Source organism: Wyeomyia smithii, chromosome 3, assembly GCF_029784165.1.
Source record: "Wyeomyia smithii strain HCP4-BCI-WySm-NY-G18 chromosome 3, ASM2978416v1, whole genome shotgun sequence".
NCBI lineage: Eukaryota > Metazoa > Arthropoda > Insecta > Diptera > Culicidae > Wyeomyia > Wyeomyia smithii.
The window spans coordinates 49359878-49366191 of NC_073696.1; positions in this window are offsets into that span (position 1 = coordinate 49359878).

The window sequence follows — 6314 nt, forward strand, 5'->3', positions numbered from 1 at the left end:
TGAAACTTCTTCATGACTGAAACTAAGGCTAGAGCTTCTAAATGGATTATTGGATAATTCTTTGCGCTGCGTTTAGGGAAAAGGATGCAAAACTTATTGGTTTTTCAACCCCATCAACCTCGTGAGCGATTACGCCTCCCAGGCCATAGCCCGAAGCATCGGTTACAACCACTAATGGTTTTTTGGGTCATAAAACTCCAATAAGTTTGCTCTCATCAATGCTAGTTTGCTTTCTTCGAAAGCCTTATCGCAATTTTTATCCCACACAAATTTAGTTTCATTTTTTAAGAGATTGTATGAATGATAAAGTTTCGAAGATAAATGTGGTATAAATTTATTATAAAAATTAATAAGTCCTAGAAATGATTTAAATTCCGTGACATTTTTGGGAACCTTCGCTTCTTTTATAGTGGATAATTTACTTGGGCACGGCAATAACCCCTTTTCACTTATTATGTGTCCCAAGTATGGTAACTCTGAAACAAAAAACTTGCATTTTTCCGCATTTACCTTAATATTAGCTTCTGACAATTTTGTCAAAACTAGTTTCAGTTTGTCAATACAATCTTGCAAGTTTTTTCCAGCAATCAATACATCATCTAAATAACAGTAAACGTTTTCTATATTTTGTAATATTTGGTCCATAACTTGCTGAAAAATGGAAGCACTTGAGGACGCAATGGTAATCGATTGTAAGTAAATAACCCTTTGATTGTATTAATGACCATAAATTTTTTTGATTTCTCTGACAGCGAGAGCAGAGTGTAAGCTCCCTCTAAATCGAGTGCGCAAAAAACTTTACAGTCAACCAAACCGGCGAATAAATCCTGTGCAACCGGCAAAGGGTAGCCATTAGGAATAATTGATTTATTTATGGAAACTTTACAATCTATTACTAGTCTTATATCATCGTTTTCTTTATTACCACAACAACCGGCGACGCCCATTCGATAGTTTTTATTGGAGTAATAACCTTCCCCTTTTCTAATTTGTCCAAACAGGTGAGAACTTTTTCTTTCAACCTATATGGAACGTTGTACGCCTTTTTAAAAATAGGCGCTTCTTCTTTGAGGACTAAATCTGCCTCAAATCCAATTATGGGAGAAGAAAAATTTTTCACCAATACATTAGCGGACATACGTATGTTTCAATTCCTGTATTAGATTGGTAATCAGCCCATTGTCTATGTTATTCACTTTTACTGTGCCTGTGAAAAAACTTCTCCAGTTCCCGAAAAATATGTCTGAGGCATCGCGCCCAAAAAGCGGAATAAAATCATGATCACAATCTAAAACAATTAATGTCAGATAAGCCTGTTTACCTCTAAAGGAAACTAAAATGTTAGTTTCCCCTAGTATTATAAGGTTATCACCGTTAACTACTGCTAGCTTCTTTTCCGAAACATTTAGAGGAATATCGAAATAGGAACTGTATGAGTATTTACTCATTACAGTAACCGACGACCCACAATCTATCTCCATTGGGAGGTTTTTCCCTCCCATAATTACATTAATAATACACGGGTTGTTAATTTTATTTATAGAAAATACAAGCATGCAAAATAATTCACCTTTGTCGCTGTTGTCGTCGTCCGAATCGTCAGTTTTCAATTCCCTGAAAATTTCCTCCAAATTTCTGCTTTGCCCAGGCTTCTCGTATGACTCTACAAATTTTACCGATCCCCTCATCAGGTTTTTAAGTTTAAAACATTTTTTTCTTATATGGCCACTCACTCCGCAGAAATTACAAATAATGTTCGGGTTATTCTTCTTATTCAGCTGCTGTCCCTTATGCCATTCGGCCGGTTCTATGTTTGTACCCTTATAGTAATTTTTCTGTTCATTATAATTGTATGGCTTATACGGAGTTTTATAGCCTAACCTAGATCGAAAAGGACCTCTTGAGGGACCTGGATTGCCACCCTGTGTATTCGTGTTAGCCATATCAAATGTCTTATAAATTTTCTGTAAGTTGGGGCTGTTCGAGTTCAGTCGCGAAAACATTCCCGCATTGTTTCCTATACCAAGGGATTGGAGCGAGCCATTTCCCACGTCAATATAATCTTCTCCGTAGCTTCTGCACTTAGATCTTCTTCTTCATTCAAAAATTTTTGCTGGAGACCTGAATCCTGAATCCCGGAAATTATTCTATCCCTGATTGCCTGATCCTTAAATGTGCCAAATGCACAAAACTCTGCTTGTAATTTTATTGCAAGGACGTAGTCCTCCAGGGATTCATCAGGGTGTTGTACGCGGTTCGAAAACTTCAGACGTTGCACTAAACCCGAAGGAGTTTTGTCAAATCGCGATTTCAATTTTTGAATAATATCACTATACGGTATTTCGTTCAAATTCCCTGTGGGATATTGAAGCTTGAGCTCCGCGTATACTAGCGGACCACTCAACGTGATAAAATGTGCCTTTTTCAGTTCCTCTGACACGTTGTTTGCCATAAACCCATATTCTAGGCGATCGACCCAGTCCGAAAAGGAGCTACCCTTCCGGTATGGTTCGATAAGGGAGGCCATGCTCATTTGAGCCATTTCTTGAAGTTTATGTGTAAAAAACAAGGACAAAGGAAAAATATAAAATTAGTCCTTCAATATCTCCCAAGGTTTATATATAAATATGATATAAATATATATCTTTATAAAAGGAAAAACGAAAACACTCACCAAATTTATCCTGGGGCTTTTTTTTAAACTTAGCTCTATCCTTTTGAATTAATTGTATCCTTGTATTCAATCTATGTAATTATTTCCTAGCCCTCCAATCGCCACAGTAATGGCTTTGATTTGTCTCCTTTTCCTTGTGTATCCTTTGTTTTATATATCCTTTGTCCTCGGGAGCACTTGTCCTTTCACCATTGACTTTTCACCTTAGAAAAGCAAAAGAAATATTAGAATGCATTCAATCAATAATGTTTTGTGCTGAAACGCAAGTAAAATAGAAATATATAATTGTTTGCCTATCAATGTGATAAGCTCATTTATACGCACAATGAATATTACAAAATGAAATATATAACTATTCATATAGTTAGTGCCACTATTGTCACCATTACCCTATTCGACTTTCACTTAGCATGAAAACGAAAGCATAAAAAAACAAAATGGCACCCGATTATTCCAACCGCGTGTTGGAATTTCGTTTCTCGAATCACGAAGCACAAAATCTATGCAGCAATGAAGGCCACAGAATTTTTCACTTCTACCACTCTTAGCTCGTTTTAATGCCTAGCGCTGCGGATAGCCAACCAGTGGCCTTTCCTCCCACTCAGCGAAATTGCATAAAAAACGATGATAAACACTAAATGCAAGGAAATTCCTGTTGAAAATCAACATGAAATTTATCATTAACACTTTACCTCGTCGCCAGTTTTGGTATATGAATTGCAGGTAGAATTAGGTAGGGGTTTTAGAAAAAACACTAGACCGCTGTGCTGACGAAGTCGTTTCTCCTATCGTATTGGTCCTCTGCCTCTGTGCCATTCAAGTTGTAGTGCCGCTTCCACCTGTCTGTCACCTCAAGATCCCTCCATCTTTATCCCGACACATTCCAGCTCGCGGCACAAAGCCTGCACGGGATGCGTTTAATTTCTTGAAGAATCTACGTGTTTTTTGAGAACGATACAGCTGCTCCATTTCTTCACACTCCAGCTGTTTGTCCAGTTGTCAATGGCCGCACTGCATTCTTCTATTTGATGCAGGAATGTACATGTCCCCATTTCCGGGTTCCTTCGGGGTATTTAGATTATTCCAATGGCCAATGCAGTCTGAATTCGAAAAGATGTCTTTTTGATGATTCCTGATGAAAAATCCTGAAGATAGAGCTGGCGCACGCTTTATTTGATGCAGAAATGTAAATGTCCCCATTCCGGGTTCCTCAGGGGCATCCGGATCGTTCCGTGAGGGGCCAACGTAATCTGTATTCAAAAAATATATCTTTTGGATGATTCTTGATGAAAAATCCTATACTGAGTATACTGTATCCGATATCTTAATGCAATATGGCGTCATTTTTTCAGTAAACAACTTTAAAACCATGATTTTTATCGACCACAGTGCAGTTTTAACATTAAGATATATTACCGTGTAAATGGTGTTACCAAAATTATCATAATAATGATTGTCATTAGTGGCAAATTTTGTCGTGTCTTGCGATGTCAGTGGTACCGCAACGTCAGTGGTACCATAATGTCAGTGGTACCGCTATAAAATTTGGTAACGCGACTTTTATATCGAATTTGACGTTTATAGCATAGCCCTGCAGATTATAGAGTCGCTGTTTTTGCAACGATATAACACTGTTTTTGTGAGGTTTGTGTATTTTTTTCATATCAACACTAAAATAAACAAATTTATCGCAAATATAGACTGGGATTAAATAAAATTGTCGATTGTGTACAAATTACGACTGCTCAAAATTTCTACATTAAAAAACGGCAACCCTTTTTATTGCAATAATATCGATTAGAGCAGGAAAACTATCGATTTTATCGAATCATTGACCACTAATAGCGAATTTCTTTATTCCACTTTGTTCGGGCAAATTTGCCGAGATATAAAGAAACAACACCGCAATTTACGACGCAAGTGAGAAAGAGATGCCAGATAATTGTTTGCGAACTAAGCACATGCGGTGGCGGGTTGAAGCTGACAAATTTTACAGTGCGCTTCGGGCAGCCACGTCAGGTCAATACTAGATCAAAATCGAGCGAATGAAGAGGGGTTTTGACAGCAGTTAGGTTGCTTCCAGGTCAAAACGAGGTGAGCTGGTGGAATAAAGAAATTCGCTATAACGATTCTTAGTGCCATCATACTGCCTATTGCGACATGCTAATTAGCTTGGAGGTCTGTTATCTGTGGTAATACTATAATTTAACTATGTTTTTCATTGTAAATACATCAATTTTACATTGAATTTTATTGTCCAGCACGAAAAAACATTGTTTTTGCCATTTTTACCATGAAAAAGGGTGTATCTTAACAGCATTTTTTCAGGCATTTCTCCAATACATTCAGAAGTCACTGACAATGTTTTTCATGGTAAAATTATTGTCGGTAGAAAGTTCAACAACAAAAAACGTTGTTAAAACATGGTAATGACAATAACCGTTTGCAAGCTTACAGTAAAAATAATTTTTTTTCTGGTTACAATAAAAATCATTGTCCATTTACTGTTTTCACTGCAAAATATATCGTAAATTTTTTTTCGGGAAAGGACATAAATGCTTATCCAGTTACACCATTCTTAACACAGTAACATACCTGATTTTAGTGCGCTTTGAAATTACACCGTTTTGTTTAATTTTAGCTTAGAAGCTTTTGTAAAGAAACTGGCAACCGTCAGGGCGAGCAGCCAGCATCATTTAGCAAAATCGTAATCGTCAGCCATCATCATCGCAAGCTGCCGTCTTCGACGAATTGTTCGATTTCTCTTCAAATATTACCAGTTGCAATAAAACTTAAACATATTTAGTACAATATATTTTAAGGCAGCGGAAAAAGTTCTAGTTAATCGTTTAATTTCAAAGTACACACCGACGGTAGATAGTATAAAATCCGGCTTCTAGTGGGCGGAAGTGCTCAAAAGAAAAGAAAGCCTACTTTTGCGGCCGTCGTGAATTTTTCATCAAAATGACTCGTAAGTAGAAGCTGCTGATATATATTTTGTTCTACCTAACCTAAAACTTTGGTACCGTAAAATACCGGAGCAACAAAAAAAATCATTTTTGCTTACGGACTACATTTTTCGTAGCGCGTTTTAAAGATGGTCGTTCAATAACTGGGCCAACATGCATTCCATCGCCATTGCTTTGCTCATTACGTAGCACATTAATGATGCATTGAAAAATTCTGTTCTCGATGAGTTCATTTAGTCGAAGGTAGATAAGTAATATCTTACTGTTTAAATAGTAGTCATGCTTAATTTATTAAGTAATTTTTCGGTTTTTATCAGAATTCTGCTGAAGTTGGTACATATGTATTGTAACATCTATTAATAGTCTGACTTGGTCACTTAACACTAAAAATCAGAACCTTTGAGCTTTTTATTTGTATGCTCTAGTAGCGGCTGTTCTGCGGGTGAATTCAAATACTATCTGACTTTAAGAATTGCAGCTCTATTTCAAGCTAGTCAATAGACTGGGAAACGAAAAGAACCGGCATTTTATCCAAATTAGGTACTGAATAGCTATTACAATTTTTGCTCTACCTATAAATATACTGTAATCAAACAAAATTATTGTCGTGTTGGCAAAGTGCTGTGTTGGTGCCTACTTATCAATCAGTTTTTGTTTGTTTATCTATTCAG